We start from the raw sequence: 22,013 nt of genomic DNA, 5'->3' as shown, positions 1-22,013 counted from the left end.
GGTGGCCTGTACACAACTCCCACCAGCGTTTTCTGCCCCTTAGTGTTATGCAGCTCTACCCATATCGACTCCATATCCTCCCAGCTAATGTCCTTCCTTTCTATTGTGTTAATCTCCTATCTAACCAGCAATGCTACCCCGCCTCCTTTTCTTTCATGTTTATCCCTCCTGAATATTGAATATCCCTGAATGTTGAGCTCCTATCCTTGGTCACCCTGGAGCCATGTCTCTGTGATCCCAACTACAAACCCCATTTCCAGAAAAGTTGGGATATGTTCCAAAATGCAATAAAAACAAAAATCTGTGATATGTTAATTTACGTCAACCTTTATTTAACTGAGAAAAGTACAAAGAAAAGATTTTCAATAGTTTTACTGAATAACTTAATTGTATTTTGTAAACATACACAAATTTAGAATTTGATGGCTGCAACACACTCAACAAAAGTTGGGACAGAGTCATGTTTACCATTGTGTTCCATCACCTTTCCTTTTAATAACACTTTTTAATCATTTTGGAACTGAGGATACTAATTGTAGATTTGCAGTTGGAAATTTTGTCCATTCTTGCTTGATATAAGACTTCAGCTGCTCAACAGTCCGTAGCCTCCGTTATCTGATTCTCCTCTTTATGATGCGCCATACATTTTCAATAGGAGATAGATCTGGACTGGCAGCAGGCCAGTCAAGCACATGCACTCTGTGTCTACAAAGCCACACTGTTGTAGCCCGTGCAGAATGTGGTCTGGCATTGTCCTGCTGAAATAAGCATGGACGTCCCGGGAAGAGATGTCGCTTTGATGGCAACATATGTCTCTCAAAAATCCTAATATATGCTCAGAGTCAATGGTACCTTCACATACTTGCAACTCACCCATGCCATGGGCACTGATGCACCCCCATACCATCACAGATGCTGGCTTTTGCACATTTCGCTGATAACAATCTGGATGGTCGTTTTCATCTTTGGCACCGAGAACTCGACGCCCGTTTTTTCCGAAAACTAGCTGAAATGTGGACTCATCTGACCACAGCACACGGTTCCATAGTCTTTCGGTCCATCTGAAATGAGCTCGGGCCCAGAGAACTCGCCAGCGTTTCTGCATAGAGTTGATGTATGGCTTCTTCCTTGCGTAATACAGTTTCAAGTTGCATTTCTGGATGCAGTGACGGACTGTGTTGAGTGACAATGGTTTTCCAAAGTACTCCTGAGCCCAGGTGGCTGTAATTGTAACAGCATGATGGTTTCTTAGGCAGTGCCGCCTGAGGGCTCGAAGATCATGCGCGTTCAACAGTGGTTTCCGACCTTGCCCTTTACACACTGAGATGTCTCTGAATTCTCTGAATCTTTTCACAATATTATGTACTGTAGATGTTGAAAAACCTAAATTCTCTGCAATCTTGTGTTGAGAAATGTTCCTTTTGAACTGACTAACAATTCTTCATGAATTTTGGCACAAAGGGGTGAGCCACGGCCCATCCTTGCTTGCAAAGACTGAGCCTTTGATGGACGCTACTTTTATACCCAGTCATGATACCTCACCTGCTACCAATTAGCCTGCTTAATGTGGAGTCTTCCAAACCAGTGTTACTTGAATATTCTGTGCACTTTTCAATCTTATTTTAACTCTGTCCCAACTTTCGTTGAGTGTGTTGCAGCCATCAAATTCTAAATTTGTGTATATTTACAAAATACAATTAGTTGGTCAGTGAAACTATTGAAAATCTTCTCTTTGTACTTTCGTCAGTTAAATAAAGGTTCACGTGAATTAACATATCACAGATTTTTGTTTTTATTGCATTTTGGAAAATATCCCAACTTTTCTGGAATTGGCTTTGTATATCATATTAATAACAATCTTCACTTTTAATTCATCCACCTTGTTACGAATGCTCCATGCATTGACACACAAAGCCTTCAGGCTTGCTTTTACAACACCCTTAGTCCTTATACAATTATGTTGAAAAGTGGCCCTTTTTGATTTTTGCCCTGGATTTGCCAGCCTGCCACTTTTACTTTTCACCTTACTACTTTTTGCTTCTACCCTCATTTTATATCCCTCTGTCTCTCTGCATTGGTTTCCATCCCCCTGTTGTGAACTAACCTCCTCTCTCCTAGTCTCTTTAATTTGATTCCCACTCCCCAACCATTCTAGTTTAAAGTCACCTCAGTAGCCCTCGCAAATCTCCCCACCAGGATATTGGTCCCTCTAGGATTCAAGTGTAACCTGTCCGTTTTGTACAGGTCACACCTGCACCAAAAGAGGTCCCAATGATTCAAAAACTTGAATCCCTGCCCCCTGTTCCAATCCCTCAGCCACACATTTATCCTCCACCTCATTGCATTCCTACTCTCACTGTCGCGTAGCACAGGCAGTAGTCACAGTAATGCCAGTGCAGTGTACCCTTGTGGCCAACCCCCTCAAAGCAGGCATATCACTTCAGATCCTGTGGGGGGTGGGTGTGGGTGGAGAATGACCTAACAGGAGTGTATTAGTGTTTGGGTTTCTGGCACCGAGTTTGGCTCTGTGATTCAGAAGGGAAGGGGGAGAAGAGGTGAGCTGTGGTGGTAGGGGATTCATTAGTTGGTGGAAGAGAAAGGAGGTTCTGTGGATGAGAATGAAATTCCTGGATGATACGGTGCTTCCTGGGTGCCAGGGTCTGGGACATCTGAGTCCTGAGCATTTTTAAGTGGGAGGGTGAACAGCCAGAGGTTGTGGTCCATGTAGGTACCGATGCCAAGGGCAGGAAGAGTGACAAGGTTTTGAAAAGGGAATTCAGGGAGTTAGGTGTGAAGTTACAGGATAGGACCTCCAGGGTTGTGATCTCAGGGTGCTGACCCATACCACATGTTAGTGAGGCCAGAAATGGGAAAATTATACAGTTTAATGCATGGCTAAAGAGTTGGTGTAGGAGGGAGGGCATGACATTTTTGGATCATTGGGCTCTCTTCCAGGGAAGGTGGACCTGTACAGAAGAGATGGCTTGCACCTGAACTGGAGGGGGACTGATATCCCAGCGGAAAGGTTTGCTAGTGCAGCATGAGGGCTTTAAAGTAGAGTTGCAGGGGGATGGGAATCAGTGTTCCAGAACAGTTAGTGGAGAGGTTGTGGAGGCAGATGTTGGTAAGACCTCAGACAAAGTCAGGAATCAAAAGGATGAGCATGGTACGTCTAGTGTCCTGAACTGCATTATTTCAATCCAAGAAACATCATAGGAAAGGCAGATGAGCTTAGGGCTTGGATCAACACCTGGACTTAGGATATTGCAGCCATTAGTGAGACTTGGTTGTAGGACTGGCAGCTCAATATTCCAGGGTTCCGTTGTTTTAGATGTGACAGAGCGGGAGGGATTAAAGGAAGAGGGATGGTATTATTAGTCAGGCTAAATGTAATGGCAGTGTTCAGTCCAAACGGACTGGAGAACTCGCATAGTGAGGCATTATGGGTAGAACTGAGAAATAAGAAAAGTATGACCACATTACTTGGGCTATATTACAGACCATCCAGCAACAGTCCGAGGGACTTAGAAGAACAAATTACAGACTGTTGCAAGAAACATTTTGTTATAGTAGGTGATTTTAACTTTCCACATATTGATTGGGACTCCCATACTGTAAAAGGACTAGATGGGATAGAGTTTGTCAAATGTGTTCAGGAAAGTTTCCTTAATCAGTATGTAGAAGTCCCAACGAGAGAGTGTGCGGCACTGGATGTGCTATTAAAGAGTAAGACAGGATAAGTGATAGAAATTTGTGTAGAGGAAAAGTTTGCATCTGTGATCACAATGCCATTAGTTTCAAAGTAAATATGCAAAATGATAGGCCTGGTCCTCAGGTTGAGATTCTATATTGGAGAAAGGCCAGAATTGATGGTATCAGAAATGATCTGGCAAGTGTGCATTAGGACAGACTGTTTTCTGGCAAAGGTGTACTTGGAAAGTGAGAGGCCTTCAAAAACAAAATTGAGAGTACAAAGCTATTTGCCTGTCAGAATCATAGGTTAAGATAACAAGTGTAGGGAGTGTTGGTTTTCAAGAGATATTGAGGCCCTGGCTAAGTATAGGCAGGTAGGAACAAATGAGGTGCTTAAGGAGTGTAGGAAATGCAAGAGAACACTTAAATCAGAAAGGCTAAAAGAATGCATGAAGATAAGGTGAATCCTAAAGGATTCTACAGATATGTTAAAAGAAAAGGATTGTAAGGGACAAAATTGGTTCTCTGGAAGACCAGAATGGTAATCCATGTGTGGAGCCAGAGCAGATGGGGGAAATCTTAAATATTTTTGCATCTCTATTTTCTCAGGAGACGGACATAGTCTATAGAAGTGATGCAAGGTGGCACCAGCTTCATGGACCCTTACATATCACAGAGGAGGAGGTGTTTGCTGTCCTGAGGTAAATTGGAGTGGATAAATCCCCAGGGCCTGAGAACGTGTTCCCACGGACACTATGGGAGGCAAGTGCAGTAATTACTGGGGCCCAAACGGACATATTTAAACCATCCTTAGCAACAGGTGAGATACCAGAGGATTGGAGGATAGCCAGTACTATTGCACTGTTTAAGAAAGACTCGAAATGTAAGCCAGGAAATTATAGGTTAATGTGTCTAACATCAGTTGTGGAATATTCTAAGGAATTGGCTACGTAAGTATTTGGATAGACATGGACTGATTAAGGATAGTCAGCATGGCTTCATGCATGTAGATCATTTCTTACAAATGATCAGTGCTAAATCCATTGTTGTTTGTCTGGATCTGGATGATAATGTGGTTAACTGGATCAGCAAATTTGCAGATGACACCAATTAGACTATAAGGTATGGGAGCAGAATTGGGCCAATTAGCCCATTTCTTCTGCTCTGCCATTTCATCATGGTGGATCCAGATTTTCTGTCAGCCCCAATCTCCGGCCCTCTCCCCGTTTCACTTCATAGCTTGACCAATAAAGAAACTTTCAACCTCTGCCACAGGCAGCTATGGAGGCCATGTCTTTATGTATATTTAAGGCAAAGAATTTCACAAATTCACCACTCTCTGGTGAAAGAAATATTTTGTCATCTCCATTCTAAAAGGATGCCCCTCTATTCTGAGGCTGTGTCCACTGGTCTTAGACTCTCCCACCTTAGGAAACATCCATTCCACATCCATTCTATCGAGGCCTTTTACCATTCAATAGGTTTCAATGAGGTCACGACTCATTTTCCTGAATTCTAGTGAATATAGGCCCAGAACCCTCAAACACTCTTCATATGACAAGACATTCAATCCTGGAATCATTTTCGTGAACCTCTGAACCCTCTCCAGTTCTAGTGGACAGCAAGGAAGTCTATCATGGATTGCAGAGGGAACTATATCAGCTGAAAAACTGGGTGAAAAATAGCAGATTGAATTTAATGCAGACAAGTGTGAGCTGTTGGACTCTGGTAGGACCAACCAGGTCTTGCACTGTGAATGGTAGGGCAACGAGGAGTCTGGTAAAACAAAGGGATCTGGGAATACAGGTCCATAATTCATTAAAATTGTCGTCATAGGTAGATAGGGTCATAAAGAAAGCTTTTGGTACATTGGCCTTCATAAATCGAAGTGTTGAGTACAGGAGATGGGATGTTATGTTGAAGTTGTATAAGAAATTGTTGAGGCCTAGATTGGAATATTGTGTGCAGTTTTGGACACCCAGCTACAGGAAGGATGTAAGCAAGGTTGAAAGAATACAGAGAAAATTTATAAGGATGTTGCTGGGTCTGGAGGACCTGAGTTATAAGGGAAGATTGAATAGGTCAGGAGTTTATTCCTTGGATCGAAGAAGATTAAGAGGAGCTTGGATAGAGGTATACAAAATTATGAGGGGTATAGATAGGGTAAATGCAAGTAGGCTTTTTCAACTGAGATTGGGTGGGACTAGAACCAGAAGTCATGGGTTGAGGTGAACTTGTTACTTGTTACATACACCTGTTGGCATGTGTTCTCCAGGTACCTTTTAAGGTAACTGTAGCCTTCAGCCAGGAGCAGATGTCATTAGGTGGTTCCCAACCTTCACAGAGTGTTTCGACCCTTAACCACAACACTCTTCCAGTTGGTAGGCCGGCAGTGGTGGCTAAATCACTGCCCATCTGCTCCTGGCTTCCAGCTTCGCTCCTCTTGCCTACTCCAAATCCAACAAGAGGCTCGTTCTGCCTCTTCCCCCATCCGACGAGCTGCTTGTTTTTTGCTCTTTTCGTCCAGGCCCAGAGCTGACAACAACCACCATACTGATTTGGCTGGGAAACCTCTGCAACCGAACTCCACAGGGAACAACCATGCCTGCCTTGCCTTGTCTTTGCATTCCTGCACTAAAGGCTGGTACAGGTTTCGCCCGCCATCCGAAGGTAGAGCGTTCCTATGAAACAATTCGTAAGCTGGAATGTCGTAAAGCGAAGAAGCAGTTAGCATTAACTTATATGGGAAAAATTTGTGAGCGTTCGCAGACCCAAAAATTACCTACCAAATCATGCCAAATAACGCACAGAACCTAAAATAACAGTAACATATAGTAAAAGCAGGAATGATATGATGAATACACAACCTATATAAAGTAAAGATACTTTTCCACAATCATCACCGCACTGTTCTCCGTAGCGAAAATCTCACGCAAGTGCTCTCGGCAGAAACACGGCGCAAGCGCTCTCCAGTAACCTTTAAGCTATGAAGCTGCCAAATCATACCAAATAACACATAAAAATACACAGCCTATATAAAGTAGAAATAATATATGTACAGTGTAGTATCACTTACCAGAATTGGGACAGCACCAAGCACACTGATGATGGTGTGTTAGGCTGAGTCGTCAGAGGTTGAGGTGGTGCAGTGGTCCCCAACTTCCGGGCAGCAACCCGATACCGATCTGCGAAGAATGCAGGGGTACAGCGGTAGCCAGGACGCGCCCAGCACATCTTTAAGAAAAAAGCCGAAAAAAACAAGCTAATTAATTAGGTGCCGCCGGGCACGTAAATGTCAGCCCAGATCAGAGGCGACGAAATCGGCAATCGCCTCTGATCTGGGCCGACATTTACGTGCCGGGCGGCACCTAATTAATTAGCTTGTCTATTTCGGCTTTTCTCTTAAAGATGCGCTGGGTGCCTCCTGGCTACCACTGCATTCTCCGCGAATCAGTATCTGCCCGCGGCCTGGGGGTTGGGGTGGTGGGACACCGGGGTGTCATCTGTTTCCATCAGGTCAGGCAGGTCATCTTCTTCTTTGTCTGCCTGTCTCGATGTCGAAGGTCGAGGTTCGTCGTCTGCTGTGGCTGATGTGGAAGGCTTGATAAACGACAGTATGCTTGACTGCTTAGCCTTGCGCATTTTTAGATCATACGGTTCTTTGTAAGCACTCAAACCATCCTGCAAATATGCCCTAAACCAACGTACCATTTCAAAATTAAAGTTATACTTTATCATTGAAGCGAAAATCTCATGCAGTTGCTTCACGTTCAGTTCCTGGATGACTTCACTTTCGGTCCGTTCGCTACCGCATTCAATTTTGATTGTAATTCTTTCCTCTTCCAATTGCATCAGCTCTTCATCTATCGGTTCTTGGTCATGAGATGCCAAAACCTCTTCAACATCATCTTCATCAACTTCCACAAGCCAAACTCACTTTGTCCTTACTTCGTTCACCATGATCGAAATGCTTAATTATGTCTAGTTTTACACTAAGTGTAACACCCTTACAAGCTCTTTTCTGATACCTTAGAACTCATCTTGCAAACGGATGCTCACAGGCACGTGTTTAAGCAACGCTGGCGAGAATGCAGTTCCGAATCCGGGGGAGAAGTGGCTGCTTTTTTTCGCGTGCTGCCTTTTCTCGTAACAGTGAAAACACCTTCTGTTAGCGAAAACAGGTAACTAATGTAGGTCTTTTGTAACAGTGAAGTTTCGTAAAGCGAACGTTCGAAAAGCGGGGGACACCTGTACTTCAAGGCCTTTCTCTCGTGGGCCTCTTCCCATCCCTCCTCCCTTGGCACAGTCAGCTCAACCAGAATTATTTTCCTGTCTTCAGTTGATCACAGTACAATGTCGAGCCGTAAGGTTGAGTGCACCACATTCGGGAACTGCAGCCTCCTTCCCACATCAACCCTCATCTCCCAGGACCTGGCCGTTAGCAGCAGATTGGGCTTTGGTTGTTTGGTTACGAAAGGCCTGGCTTCCTCTTTGATGAAGGTGATGGCCTTCCTCAAATCTGTGCCAGCCGTCCTCTTCTTGCATCTCTCTCGCTCTAGTGTGTCAGCAAGAGCCAGAAGCACCTTATTATGGCGCCATCTATACCGTCCTTGAGTTAGAGCTGTTTTACATCCGGACAGTATATGAGCCAGTGTCCCCTTTTGACCACAGAGCTTACGGTTCGGGTCCTCTCTCATCCCCCGTATGTACCGATGTAATGGCGAAGGAAGGGTGTCGTACACTGATCGCAAGAGGAAGGAAATATGGAAGGGCTGCAGTCTCCATAACTCTACCCATGAGATCTTACACTTAAGCAGATCCCATTTTGTCCAGGCACCCTGGGACCCTTGTTCCACTGCCTTTGACATCTACTTCTCTTCCTCACGGATCTGTACTTCTGCCTGTTCCTTATGCTTTCCGTTTCCCCACTGCTGGAAGTGAACTGAGCCGAGGCCTTGCTGCCCGACGCAGGGGTTACTGATGATATTTCGCAGCTTCAGAGAACACATTGCCTGCTGCACAGCTGCATTGTCTGCCCACTTGCGCCCCGATCTGTTTGTAACGTCTGCTTGCTTTACCAAGACATCATTGGAATCTCTCAAGCTTAATAAGGCTTTGCATTTTGCCACCTTGAATCCCTCCACAACAGATGACAGAGGAAGCTGCAGTTGCCTAGATCGAATACAGAGGCCCACTGAAGAGAAGCTTGGGGGAACTCCCAGCCATCTCCGCAGGTGCTTGTTGGTTTTCCTCTCGATGCCCTCTACGGCAGTCATGAGGAACTCATAAAGTGTGAAGAGCCAGAGAAGCCTGGGCAGAAGGCTGTATTGGTACAGCCAGGTCTTGAATTTACCGGGAAGTCCGGATTTGTCGATCTTCTTCAGTCATTCGTCTGTCTGCTTCACAGCATTGGTGACATTGTCCCCATCTGTCAGTGGCACATTAAACCACTTCCCCAAGCATTTTATCAGGTTATCTTTGATGGAAGGGATGACCTCACCCTGAACTTGGAGGCTAAACTTGCTAGTAACTTTGCTCTTTCTGATCACCACACAGCTGGACTTCTTGGCCTTGAAGGACGTCTTCGCTCAAGTGGCTACGTTGTCCAGGGTTTCCAATACCATCTTGCTTGGACATGTGACACAGTTGTTATAGTGATGTCGTCCATGAACCCTCATAGAGCTGGCTGAACAATGCCCGACTCCAGTGTCGGGCCACGGTTTACATCTTCTGCTGCTGATATTAGGAGGTTCAGTCCCATAATAAATAGGATAGGGGAGATGGTACACCCTGTCGGTATCCCCTTCTGGAGGTCCTGGCACCTAGTTGTGAAATGGGCTGATGTAAACCTGAGTTTGAATCCTCCTAGGTAGCTGGTGATCATGTCTCGAATAGCCACTGGGATATAGTAGTGGTCAAGTCCTTCTAGGATGAGGTCATGTGGAATAGACCCGCAGGCGTTCGCGAGGTCTAACCAGACAACTGTTAGGTCGCCTTCTTTCTGCTTGGCCTCACGGATCAAATGGCTAATCATTGAGGGGTGTTCTAGACACCCCGAAAAGCCTGGAATACCACCTTTCTGGATGGATGTGTTGATAAAATTATGAGGGGTATAGACAGGGTAAATGTAAGTAGGCTTTTTCAATTGAGGTTGGGTGGGACAAGAACCAGAGGTCATGGGTTAAGGTGAAAAGTTTAAGGGGAACATAAGGGGGGACTTCTTCACTCAGTGTTGTGAGAGTATGGAATGAGCTGTGTATATAAATGGTGCATGCAAGCTTGATTTTAATAGTTAAGCAAAGCTTCGATAGGTATATTGATGGTAGGGGCATGGAGGGCTATAGTCCTGGTGCAGTTTGATGGGTTTAAGCAATTTAAATGATTTGGTAGGGACTAGATGGGCCAAAGGGCCTGCTTGTGTCCTGTATTTTCTATGACTCTGACTCTGTATCTCCCTGGGATTAACATCCCATTCCAATCCAGTGGGTTATGAACTCTGGTCTAATCGAGTTCCTGGACCCATTGCAATTTGCTTACTGCCACAATAGGTCAATTGCAGATGCAATTTCACTGGTTCTGCATTTGGTTTTGGACCACCTGGACAACAGCAATACCTGTCAGACTGCTGTATATTGATTACGGGTCAGTGTTCGACACCATCCTCCCTTCAGAACTAATGAATAGACTTTAAAACCAGGACTTCTGTGCTTCTGAACCTCTCTGTGCAACTGGATCCTTGACTTTCTGATCAGGAGACCACAATCAGTGTAGATTGGAAATAATGTCTCATTGGAAATAATATCATTTTTTTGTTCAGACTTCAGAACATTGTGGGTGACAGAGCTCTGTGCTGTTCTTCATGTACACAAGTAAAATACAAGGAATGCTCGAGTCAGAAGAGTGCCTGTGTTCTGGGCCCAGAGCAAAGTTGTAGCATCAGGGAAATTATAGGTAGAGTTTCAGCTGTGCCTCGTCACAGAGACGTGGGTGTAGAGAGAGTAGAGCAACAGACTTGAGATGCACCTGTGTTGATCATCAGCAAAGGAGAACACAGGCACTCTTCTGACTCGAGCATTCCTTGTATTTTACTTGTGTACATGAAGAACAGCACAGAGCTCTGTCACCCACAATGTTCTGAAGTCTGAACAAAAAAATGATATTTTTGTATAGAATTGACTTATCAATAATGGATATTGATAACTGTAAATTGTATATCTTTGAATTCCTCAATTACAAAGTCAAATACCTTTCACCATGGAGGTGTTTAAGTCAGTCAAAACTTGGAGCAGACAGCCAATGATATTTTGAAGTCAGTAAAGACAATAGTCATAGTCATACTTTATTGATGCCGAGGGAAATAGAGCCTCTGTTGGGTATGTTTCACATCCTTCTGGTATCTCCTCTGTCTGACACCCCGTATTGTGTAAAGGGAAGCTCTAAAGGATGATGTCTCTGGAAAAAGTCTCACTACAGAGGCCTTACTTGTTTGGCTTGAGTGTACATGATCTCACATGATCTCGCCTATAGTAAGCAGAGGTGTGTTCGGTATATCACTTCAAAGGTATCCCTTGACTACAACTGCCCCAGGCTATCCTTGCCTTACTGTGACTTCCACACCCCCTCCTCTTTGTTCTGTAGAGGGTGACATAAATCTTACTGTATTTCAAAAGCACAGAGCCTCTGAAACTCTGACAGTTTTGTCATTATCATATATTTTGACAGGATGCCATTATCCAGAAAGGCTCAGTATCTCTAATGCTCCTTTGATGGTGGCTCCTTACAGTGGGTGCAGAGAGAGTGTGGGTGGGTGGTACATGTATGGCACTACATAGGCCAGATAACAACAACTCCACTACAGCTTTGATTCAGGCCGAAGATCCTATTTTTTTTGTGTAGTCCTGCCAGTCACACACCTGGTAGATATCTTCAGTAGGATTTAGAGGGTTACCAGTGGTATAGGCATTGTACGTACTGTTACCCAATTCTAGTCCTGTCCCTTGCTGGTTACAGTAACACACTTCACCCAAGTCCCCATGAAGCAGCTTCAGTATAGAGGGGTTTACACTACATTGTAGGTAGGTTGATACCGACCCACGAGACAGTTGCATTGGCAAATCCTGCACCCTTCACAGTTCTAGTTTCATTATCAAAGTATAACACAGAACCAGCTTCTCTAAGATTCCGGGTATAAGCCACATTGGCAATTTGCCTTCCGAATGTATAGGCTCTCTAGAGCACACCCAACAACCTAACCAGTTGGTCTGCAGTGAATATTCATAACTACAGCGAAGAAAAGTGTTCGGAGTGTTAGTCTCGTAGGATAATTCTGTATTTAGGTGGAAAATAGATGTCCAACTTACCTAGCACTTATAATGCATAGTGATTACTTAAGGTGGCAAATAGCAAAGACCAGGAGTTCAGTCCATCAGTCCTTATTATCAACATTCTTCTGGCCTCTTGTTCCCTGATCTGATGGCACCACTGGCTTAACGCGCAAAGCCTGTAGCCACATTGGCTTTCCTTGGACATTTAGAGTAGTGCATGTGGTCAGCAACATTTGGAATGAACCTTCTTAACGAGGCTCCAGGTAATTCTTTCATCGGTAGGCTTTTACCAGTACCCAGTCTCCTGGATGGTAGGTATGGCACCCTACAATTGTCATGACTTTTTGGGCTTTTGATGCCTGACGATGTATGGGTGTGCATCTGTTTGACTGAAAAGGGGGGTGTGACTGGCATACTGCCTGACAAGGAGAAGGTACCATTACATGGTTTGGGCCAAAGCGCTTTGTCATGAGGGCCAATGGAAGCGTCTCTGACTACCTCAGTCCAGTTTCCTCATACAATTTGACCAGCTTTCTGTTCAGGGCCCAGTTTGTCTTACTTCTACCCCAGTATTTTAGATGGGAAAGGGCAAGTGAAATGGTACTTACTCTGTAAGGCTTTCATTAGTTCCTGTATCACCTTGCCTGTTACATGTGAAGTGTAGGCTGTTATTGTTTCAGATCTTTTTGGGGATTTCAACCTAGGAATAAATTCTTGTAGTAAGAGTTTAGCGACAGCTATAGCATTTCTATGAGCTGGATTTGCTTCTACTCACCGAAGAAACAAAAATGCAATGACAAACACATAATTATAACTCACACATTTGGGTAATTCCATAAAGTCCATTTGGAAATGTACAAATGGTCCTCATGGGCAGGGTCCAGTGTCGGTGGGCGCTGGTAGTTTTTCCACAGAATTGGCTATTTTTCTCGCTAAGACCGTAATTCTTGGGGCATACCACTCAGTTTCGATCGTACCCATCATTCTTCTTTTGCAAATCATGTACCATACTGGCAAGCCAGGGGAAGAGAGTGGAGTACACCACAGGACAACCATCAGAGTGATGACAGAGGCCCTGGGAGACTTGTGCACAGTGTGCTTTAGTCCATGAAATCTTTTTGGCCTCAGGTGCATCAAACTGAAATTGTTAAAAGTTCATCAACAGAATTTGAAGAAGAAGTTGATGCTGCTTTGCCTCCCTTCTATAGACTCTGTCTCCCGAGTAAATACAGATGCAAAGAATGCATTTAAGATCTCCCCATCTGTTTTGACTCCAGACATGGAATACCATTCTGGTCCTCCAGAGGACCAATATTGTCCCTTGCAATCCTTTTGCTCTTAACATATCTGTAGAATCTGTTAGAATTCTCCTTCACCTTGTCTGCTTGAGCAGCTTCATGCTTTCTTTTAATCTTTCTGATTTCTTTCTTAATTGTTCTCTTGTATTTCTTGTACTCCATAAACACCTCATGTCTTTCTATCTGCCTATACCTGTCGTGCACCTCCTTTTTTTCTCTCTCTTAACTGGGGCCTCAATATCCCTTGAAAGCTAGGGTTCTTTACACTTGTTTTCTTTACCTTTTATTCTGTCAGGCACATACAAATTTTGTTACTCTCATAATTTTTTTTGAATGCCTCCCACTTTCCAAGTACAGCTTTGCCAGATACCAGCCTGTCCCAATCCACACTTGCCAGATCATTTCTGATACCATCAACATTGGCCTTTCTCCAATATAGAATCTCAACCTGCAGAACAGACCTATCATTTTGCATATTTACTTTGAAACTAATGGCATTGTGATCACAGATGCAAGCTGTTCCCCTACACAAACTTCTGTCACTTACCCTATCTCACTCCTTAATAGCAGATCCAGTGTTGCACACTCTCTCGTTGGGACTTCTACATGCAGAATAAGGAAACTTTCCTGAACATATTCGACAAACTCTCTCCCATCTAGTCCTTTTACAGTATGGGAGTCCCAATCAATATGTGGAAAGTTAAAATCGCCTACTATAACAAAATGTTTTTTGCAACAGTCTGCATTCTCTCTACAAATTTGTTCTTCTAAGTCCCTCGGATTGTTGTCGGGTGGTCTGTAATATGGCCCCAGTAATGTAGTCATACTTGCCTTATTTCTCATTTCCATCCATAATGCCTCACTATGTGAGTTCTCCAGTCTGTTTGGACTGAACACTGTTATGACATTTAGCCTGACTAATAACGCCACCCCTCCTTCTTTAATTCCTCCTGTTCTGTCACATCTAAAACAACGGAACCCTGGAATATTGAGCTGCCAGTCCTATCCCTCCTGCATTCAAGTCTCACTGATGGCTGCAGTATCATAGTTCCAGGTGTTGATCTAAGCCCTGAGCTCTTCCGCCTTTCCTATGGTGTTTTTTGCAATGAAATAATGCAGTTCAGGACACTAGTTGCACCATGCTCATCCTTTTGATTCCTGACATCTGTGTCCGTAATCGCTCCACTAACTGTTCTGGAACACTGATTCCCATCCCTCGAAACTCTGCTTAAACTCCCCGTGCAGCATTAGCAAACATTTTCCGCTAGTTCCCCTCCAGTTCAGATTCAAACCACCTTCCCTGGAAGAGAGCTCAATAATCCAAAGATGTTATGCCCTCCCTCTGGCACCAACTCCTTAGCCGTGTGTTAAACGACCTATTTCTGGCCTCACTAGCATGTGGCATGGGTAACAATCCTGAGATCACAACGTTGGTCATCCTGTCCTTTAACTTTGGCCTTCATCAATCATTGTGTTGAGTACAGGAGATGGGATGTTATGTTGAAGTTGTATGAGATGTTAGTTGAGGCCTAATTTGTAGTATTTTGTCCAGTTTTGGTCACCTGCCTACAAGAAAGGTGTAAATTAGGTTGAAAGAGCGCAGAGAAAATTTACAAGGATGTTGCTGGGTCTGGAGGACCTGTGTAATAAAGGAAAGATTGAATAGATTAGAACTGTATTCCTTAAGACATAGAAGATTGAGAGGAGATTTGATAGAGGTAGACAAAATTATGAGGGATATAGGTAGGGTAAATGCAAGTAGGCTTTACCCACTGAGGTCGGATGGGACTACAACCAAAGGTCATGGGTTAAGGGTGAAGGGTGAAAGGTGAAATGTTTAAGGGGAACATGAGGGGAAAACCTCTTCACTCAGAGGGTGGTGAGAGTGTGGAATGAGTGTGGTGCATTCAAGCTCGGTTTCAACGTTTAAGAGAGGTTCGGGTAGGTACACGAGATAGTAGGTGTTTAGAGGGCTATGGTCCTAGTGCATGTTGATAGGAGTAGGCAGTTTAAATGGTTTCAGCATGGTCTGAAGGGCCTGTTTCTGTGCTGTACTTCTCTATGACTCAATAATTGGCAGGCTGACACATCGGGGTACCATATGCCAATAACGATCTGCTGCTGCCCTGGCAGCAGAAACAGCCTGTTTATTACTTTTAGATATTTCATCACTTCTGTTAGTGTGAGCCACACACTTAATAACTGCAATGGCAGAAGGTTATTCAGTAGCAGAGAGAAGATTAACAGTCATGCTGCCATATTTTATTGATGATCCTGAAGAGTTGAGAAATCCATGTAGCTTCCATAATTGCCTATAGCCATGTGCCACCCTGCAGGCATAATCGGTGTCTGTATAAATATTCACAGTTGTAGTGGTTGCAAAAATGCAAACTCTTGTTAATGCAAAAAGCTCAGCTGTTTGAGTAGAACAGGAGGAGGGGAGTTCTGCTGCTTCATCTGTTGCAGGGGGTATACACAGCACATATCCACTTAAATTTCTTCCCCTCTCAGGGAGGAAGAGAAAATTATATATCTGAGTTCGGCAATGGGATATCTCGTAGGTCTAGCCATGGAAGGGTTTGAATCACTGCTTCATAATCGTGGGACTCCCTGTGATCTTCAGACAGCAGGGTTCAACAGCGTGCGATAGTAATAGGAGGGTCAGACAGCAAAACAGTGTAGAAATGAGCCACTCAGGCAGCTGTTAGATACTAAGTGGCTGAACAGTTAGGTAGCGTGGAGACAGCATGGGGCACATGGAGCAGAACTGGCAGCCCAAGATCAAATTTTGAGACAAATTTATTGCATGGTAGGCTGTAGCCACAGCTTTCAGGCAACTAGGATAACCTTGACCTATAGAGTCCAGGTGAGTACTGTAATAGTCTACTGGATGACAGGTTGAGTAAAAGGACGTGTTGGCTTCAGTTGACCACTTCAATTGTTCTGGAACTGACAGTGAAGCAATGTTCTGACTTTGGCATAGTTAAGAATCCACTGTTGGCAATACCTGGCCTTACCAAAGAATTAGACAAGATCTTGAGGGCTGGTTTAGACTAACTGACCCTCACCCTGTTGTCAGTATGTAGGCAGCAGGTTCCACTCAGGACATGGCCCAAAAAAATGCACTTTGAACTGACAAAGCTGCATTTTTTTCTCTTGACACCTTGTTGCCTTTGTCAGCCAGGGAGCGCAAAAGGACTATAGAGTACTGTTCAGAGCTTCGTGATCCAGGGAACGTAAAAGCAGATCATTTACGTATCGTAGCAGCGTAGATTCAGATGGGAAAATTACATCTGCAAGTCCTGGTGAGTTTGAGAAAAGACTGTTGGGTTCTCAGTTTATACCTTGGGAGATGGGTCTAGGTATATTGTTTGCCTTGGTAGGTGTAAGCAAACAAGTATTAGGAATCTGGGTGAACTGGGATCCACATCTTCCAACAAAAAATGCTCCACATGTCAACAACTGTGTAGTATTTAGTGTTTGCGGGAATACAGCTGAGAATGGTAGCTAGGTTTGGAACTATGGGAAAGGTTGTTATCTAGATTCATTAAGAGCCCTCTGATCTTGGACAAGACACCAGATTCCTTTCCCTTCTTCCTCACTGGCAGTATAGGCATATTACATGGGCTCATTAATGGAATTACAGTCCCTCTTTGCAAGAATGCTTAATGCCTTTCTCCACCTCTGGGTTCTTGGGATACCAAAGGTTGCATGAGAGGTGTTTTGCCAAATCCAAACATACTTTAAAAGGTTCTGCGGACAGTATTTGGCTCACATCATTACTTCCTTTTGTCCACCGTGTCCCTGGTACTTGAGCAAGTGTTTTGTTGTTTCATCATCCCTTATCTGGAAGAGATGTAGGATTTGATGTTTAAACAAGCGGAATAGGGTTATTGTACATAATTAAAAAACGTTGCCTGGGGAACTACTTAGATTAGATTAGACTAAATTATGAGGACACTCAATCCTCGTTTATTGTCATTTAGTAATGCATGCATTAAGAAATAGTACAATGTTCCTCCAGAATGATATCACAGAAACACAAGACAGACCAGGACTAAAAAAACTGACAAAAACCACATAATTATAACATATAGTTACAACAGTGCAAAGCAATACTGTAACTTGATAAAGAACAGACTATGGGCATGGTTTAAAAAGAAGTCTCAAAGTCTCGAAAGTCCCATTATCTCACGCAGATGGTAGAAGGAAGAAAACTCTCCTTGCCATGAACCTCCAGGGCCGCAAACTTGCCGATGCAGCACCCTGGAAGCACCAGACCACAGCCTCCTCTTGAGTCCGTCTGAAAACTTCGAGCCTCCGACACCAAGCGCCATCTCTGCCGAGTGCTTTGACCCCGGTCCCGGCCGCCAAGCACTAGGCAAAGCTGAGGATTTGGGGCCTTCCCCTCCAGAGATTCTTAATCGCACAGTAGCAACGGCAGCAAAGCGGGCATTTCAGAAGTTTCTCCAGATGTTCCTCCGTGCTTCTCACGTCTGTCTGCATCAAATCAGGATTGTGCACGGCATCCTACTTGACAAATACAGATATCATTCACCGGAGAGGCCGTGCGCTCTGCGTCGTGCTGCCATCTTCTCCTCCCCCTGAACTGGAAGAATTCCCTCCGATTGGGCATAGTTAATCTCTGGTGGTGTATGCCGGAGACGATTAACCATGGGTTCCGAATCCCGTGAGAATAACGTGCAGCTCGCAGTGGACGATATTTTAAAAAGAAATGGTTCAGCATCAGCTGAGAGCTTTAGTACAACAGCAACACAGGGCAAAAGTAATGAGGGAATGACTTAGTGTTATGATCTTGGAGCAAATATTTCAAGTATGGTGCGGATTATCTGCGGAATATTGTGAACAGTCATATACCACTCAGGTGTCACGTATGGATATTTCTCCAGCACTGGCGGGCCGCTGGAAGTTCTAACAGTGCTTAACTGTGGTTAATGTTTCAGCAGACAAAGATTCATCAGTGAAATTCCACCAGCAGAGTTCTGGTCATTTTGAGAGTATTCGTCCAATAAAGCACAAACCATTAGATAGACTGTCTCAGACACCTCGAGTTGTAACCCTTCTGGGGAGCATACGAATATACTTACAAAGAAGATCCTGGTGATTCTCGTGCTATTAGAAACTGATCTTCCTCTTCATGTCTAAAAAACTGATGCGTGACCTTGCTGAAAGGGATAGAGAAACTAGCTATCCCATGAGTCACACAACATTTACTGATTCATCACTTAGATATACTTGTAGCCAATCAGAGGCATGGATTGTAGAACAAATGGCTCCAATATCAATCAAAAAGACTAATTGTTGTTAATCTACAGTCAAAGGAATAACAGGCTCAGAATTCTTTACAAGAACCAGGGTTTGGGCTTGGTACCCCTATTGTGGAGGCTGGGGATGTTGTTCAAATGGGTTATTTACAATTAACAGTTGTCTGCTGTGCAGGTGGTGGTGGAGGTGGGAGCTGACTGTTTTCAAAGTTGCCTTGTTGCCAAGGACATCTTCGAGCTCAGTAGCCAGCCTACCCGCAAACAAAAGACAATACCAGTCGCTGCAGGCGTCTCCTTTCCATCCCTCTGCCACATCCACTGCCCTAACCCTACAAGGTAGCCCTTAGTGCGGATACAAGTATTTTATCCTCATTTCCTTTAATAGTTCTCATTTTTGATATTGTATCTGCTTCTGGCAATGTTGCAAACTGTTTACTACTTTCTTTAACTCTTCCCCCTCCCATCCCACACAAGTTGCAGTGAACATTTCTTTTAACCTGCCACAATAATATTTACCAAGGTAGGCGTCCCCGCTTCGGAGGATAATCCAGAGTATTTATGAAATACATCATGCACACATTCTATATGTTCATCAACATTTTCATCTATTCTCTTCGATAGTGTGTTCATAGACTCTACGGTGCAACGGAAACATTTCCTCAGTGCTTCTAGTAGACGAGCCCATAGTGCACTTAGAACAACATCTTGGGCCTGTCTTAGCCATTCAATATGCTCTGTAACTTGTTTCACTTAACTGTCCTCAAACAGACATCTGTTACTACATATATATTATCATTTGGATTATTGTCATATATGGAGGATTTCCATCTTATTGATAAATCTTTCAATATCCTCCTTAGGATCAGGAGTCAACTCTACTAAAGCCTATAATTCAGAGCTAGACCATGGCTTGTAAACTTCACTGGGTGCTTGTCCGGTCCTGGAAATGTTTGCAGAGGGTACAGACCTGCACTAGGGTCAAGAGATCTAGTATGTTCTGCCACTGGACCTTCAGCGAGTGAACCAGTACACCTTACTGCACGCCATTGTTCTCTACTTTTCAAAGTGGTAGTCAGAATCTCAGACAGTGCTGGCACTGATGGTCCTGGATAACTAGGAGGCAGCTCCTGGCGTAGGCTCTGTGGTATTGGTAATTGGAGATATAGAGGAGTATAGTCGCTTAGTTTGTCTTCAGACTCTGGTATCATTTGTTTAAGTAGCTTGTTTTCAGACTCTGGTATCATTTGTTTAAGTTGTTTATTTTTCCCCTTTTGTACCTTTTCTATTTCTAGCTTTTGTTCATTTTCTCTATTTTTTCAAACGGGATTCATCTTACAGTTTAGTATTTTGTCTTTCCTTTGAACAAAAGCAGACCACCCTGTGGTTTTCTCACCTTTCTTTTTCTCTGGTAACACCTTCTGTAAGCATTCCAAGTGATGTGTATTAGATATACCATCAAGAGGGAATCCCTTTTAAGCTCCCTTAGTCCCTTCCTCCCAGTTCCCAATGTACTTAATGCCTTCTGGTCCACAATGCACAAATATATATCATGCCAGTGTCACCTTAAGGGGTTTGGAATAGTCTTTCCACATCACACTGTACATCCCAGGCCAGGCCACGGCAACCTCATCTTTTCAATGCTGCAAGCAAGGCGGCATTCTTTGACCAGTCCACAGGGGGGAAATTTGCAAAAGCAAGCGCAGGTGGAGGCTGTAAGTAAGTTGTTCTTTTTTTCCTCTTCCTCTTTCTTTGTCTGTTATTACATAGCTACAGGGTCTAGAGTTAGTGGTATATTCTTTGTGTGAGATGTAAGAACTCCGGAGAAACCTCCAGATGCCCTGATAGCTACATATGCACAAACTGCATTGAGCTGTAGCTCCTTAGGGACAGTGTTAAGTAGGAAAGGGAATGCTGTTGGGAAAGGGCATGGCACATGTTCTTTTGAAAAATTAAATTGGCAAAAACAAGGACTCAGAGCGGAGAGGAGAAAAATGCCAGAAATTTGGTTGTACATCTGTTAGAATCTACACAAGAAATGACAGAATCTGGAACAACTGTATTAATCTGGGGAATTCCTGATGCAGGGATTGGAGCCAAAGCATCAACAATTCTTCTCTCCCCCTCCCCCCCACAAAAAGATGTTGCAAGATGTTGCACTAGCCGCGGACTTCATCCAGTACAATGTTTATTGCTGTATAGTTGTAGGGGTTAAAATGCATCAGCCAGACTGAACTTGAAGGATGATATTCTGTGGACTGGGTGGGGTTACAGGAAACCTTGCAAAAATGGAGAAAGTGCACTTTATAATTGAATGGCGAAAAGCACAGAAAAATCCTTGGCACACAAAATACATCACAGCATAAAGACTTTTTTTCATCAGCATTGGAGATGACTGTAAAATTAAGTTAACAGATTTTTTTTAGAAAAGGGAGAAAGGCTTGGATTTATATAGAGCCCTTCACAAGCTCAGGAAATCCCAAGCTGCGTTCAGCTTACTGGTTGACACGTAGTGATTTCTGCAACATGCTTGGAGACAAAGAAATAACACCAGTTAAAGTCATGGTTGAAGTGTGCGTGTGTCTACATTGCTATAACGTTACTCCGAGAGTACTTGGACACTACATTGTGATGTGCAAATTACACCAGTCAGCCAGCACAATTGTGTACAGTACCTTGAAGCGGAACAGTGACTTGTCCTTAATGCTGTGTATTGAGTAGTGATGAGTTCAGGGTTACTGTGTTTGGAAAAACTCAGGGACAAAAGACAGCATACTTTTCTGTGCTGCAACTTTGGAGTAATATTTTGCTCTGAGTAGCAGGAGTAATTCTTCATGGTAGATATCAAAGTAACTTGCTGGGACAATGCAGTCTGTATGAATTTGAGCTTGGATACAATCTACCTTGAATTGGCTATTTCACTGTAGAACAGTGAATGAGATGAACATAAAAATGTTACGGAATCAAAGGATCCCATAAATTGATTCAATTGCTTGTGTAATTCATTAAAATGTCTGGATACATCACTTAAATCAGTGGTCCCCAACCACCAGGCTGCAAAGCATGTGCTACCGTGCCGCGAAGAAACGATATGATTTGGCGATATGAAACGATATGAGTCAGCTGCATCTTTCCTCATTCCCTGTCACGCACTGTTGAACTTGAACACCTGCCCCCCACCGTCAGCCGGTCCGCAAGAATATTGTCAATATTAAACCGGTGCGTGGTGCAAAAAAGGTAGGAGACCCCTGACTTAAATACAGTTGTACTTGAGACTATGAAGATATTTCAATTATTGAGGAATAGTGATTTTTTATGAGGAATGTTCACCTTTGTGTGAATATATATAATGAGTTTTCTATGGAAATGTATGGTCCTGAAATTGATTTGCAGGCTTACTAGTTGTGTAGTGTGGG

The 22,013-nt window shown here is 43.7% G+C and overlaps 1 protein-coding gene and 1 long non-coding RNA gene across 2 annotated transcripts in view; both read left to right on the top strand.

The window, feature by feature from the left end:
* The window catches only part of ndst3 (N-deacetylase/N-sulfotransferase (heparan glucosaminyl) 3), a 726,179-nt gene that overhangs the window by 61,863 nt on the left and 642,303 nt on the right, over positions 1-22,013 (top strand). The window lies entirely within an intron of this gene.
* The window catches only part of LOC140194679 (uncharacterized), a 66,773-nt gene that overhangs the window by 40,297 nt on the left and 4,463 nt on the right, over positions 1-22,013 (top strand). The window contains exon 2 of the long non-coding RNA XR_011885263.1: positions 4,303-4,394. This is a non-coding gene — a long non-coding RNA (uncharacterized lncRNA). The remainder of the gene's footprint in view (positions 1-4,302; positions 4,395-22,013) is intronic.

This window comes from Mobula birostris, chromosome 3, assembly GCF_030028105.1.
Source record: "Mobula birostris isolate sMobBir1 chromosome 3, sMobBir1.hap1, whole genome shotgun sequence".
In the NCBI taxonomy this organism is placed as follows: Eukaryota; Metazoa; Chordata; class Chondrichthyes; order Myliobatiformes; family Myliobatidae; genus Mobula; species Mobula birostris.
Note: the sequence above shows the minus strand (reverse complement) of the source record. Positions and strands in the feature narration are given on the sequence as shown.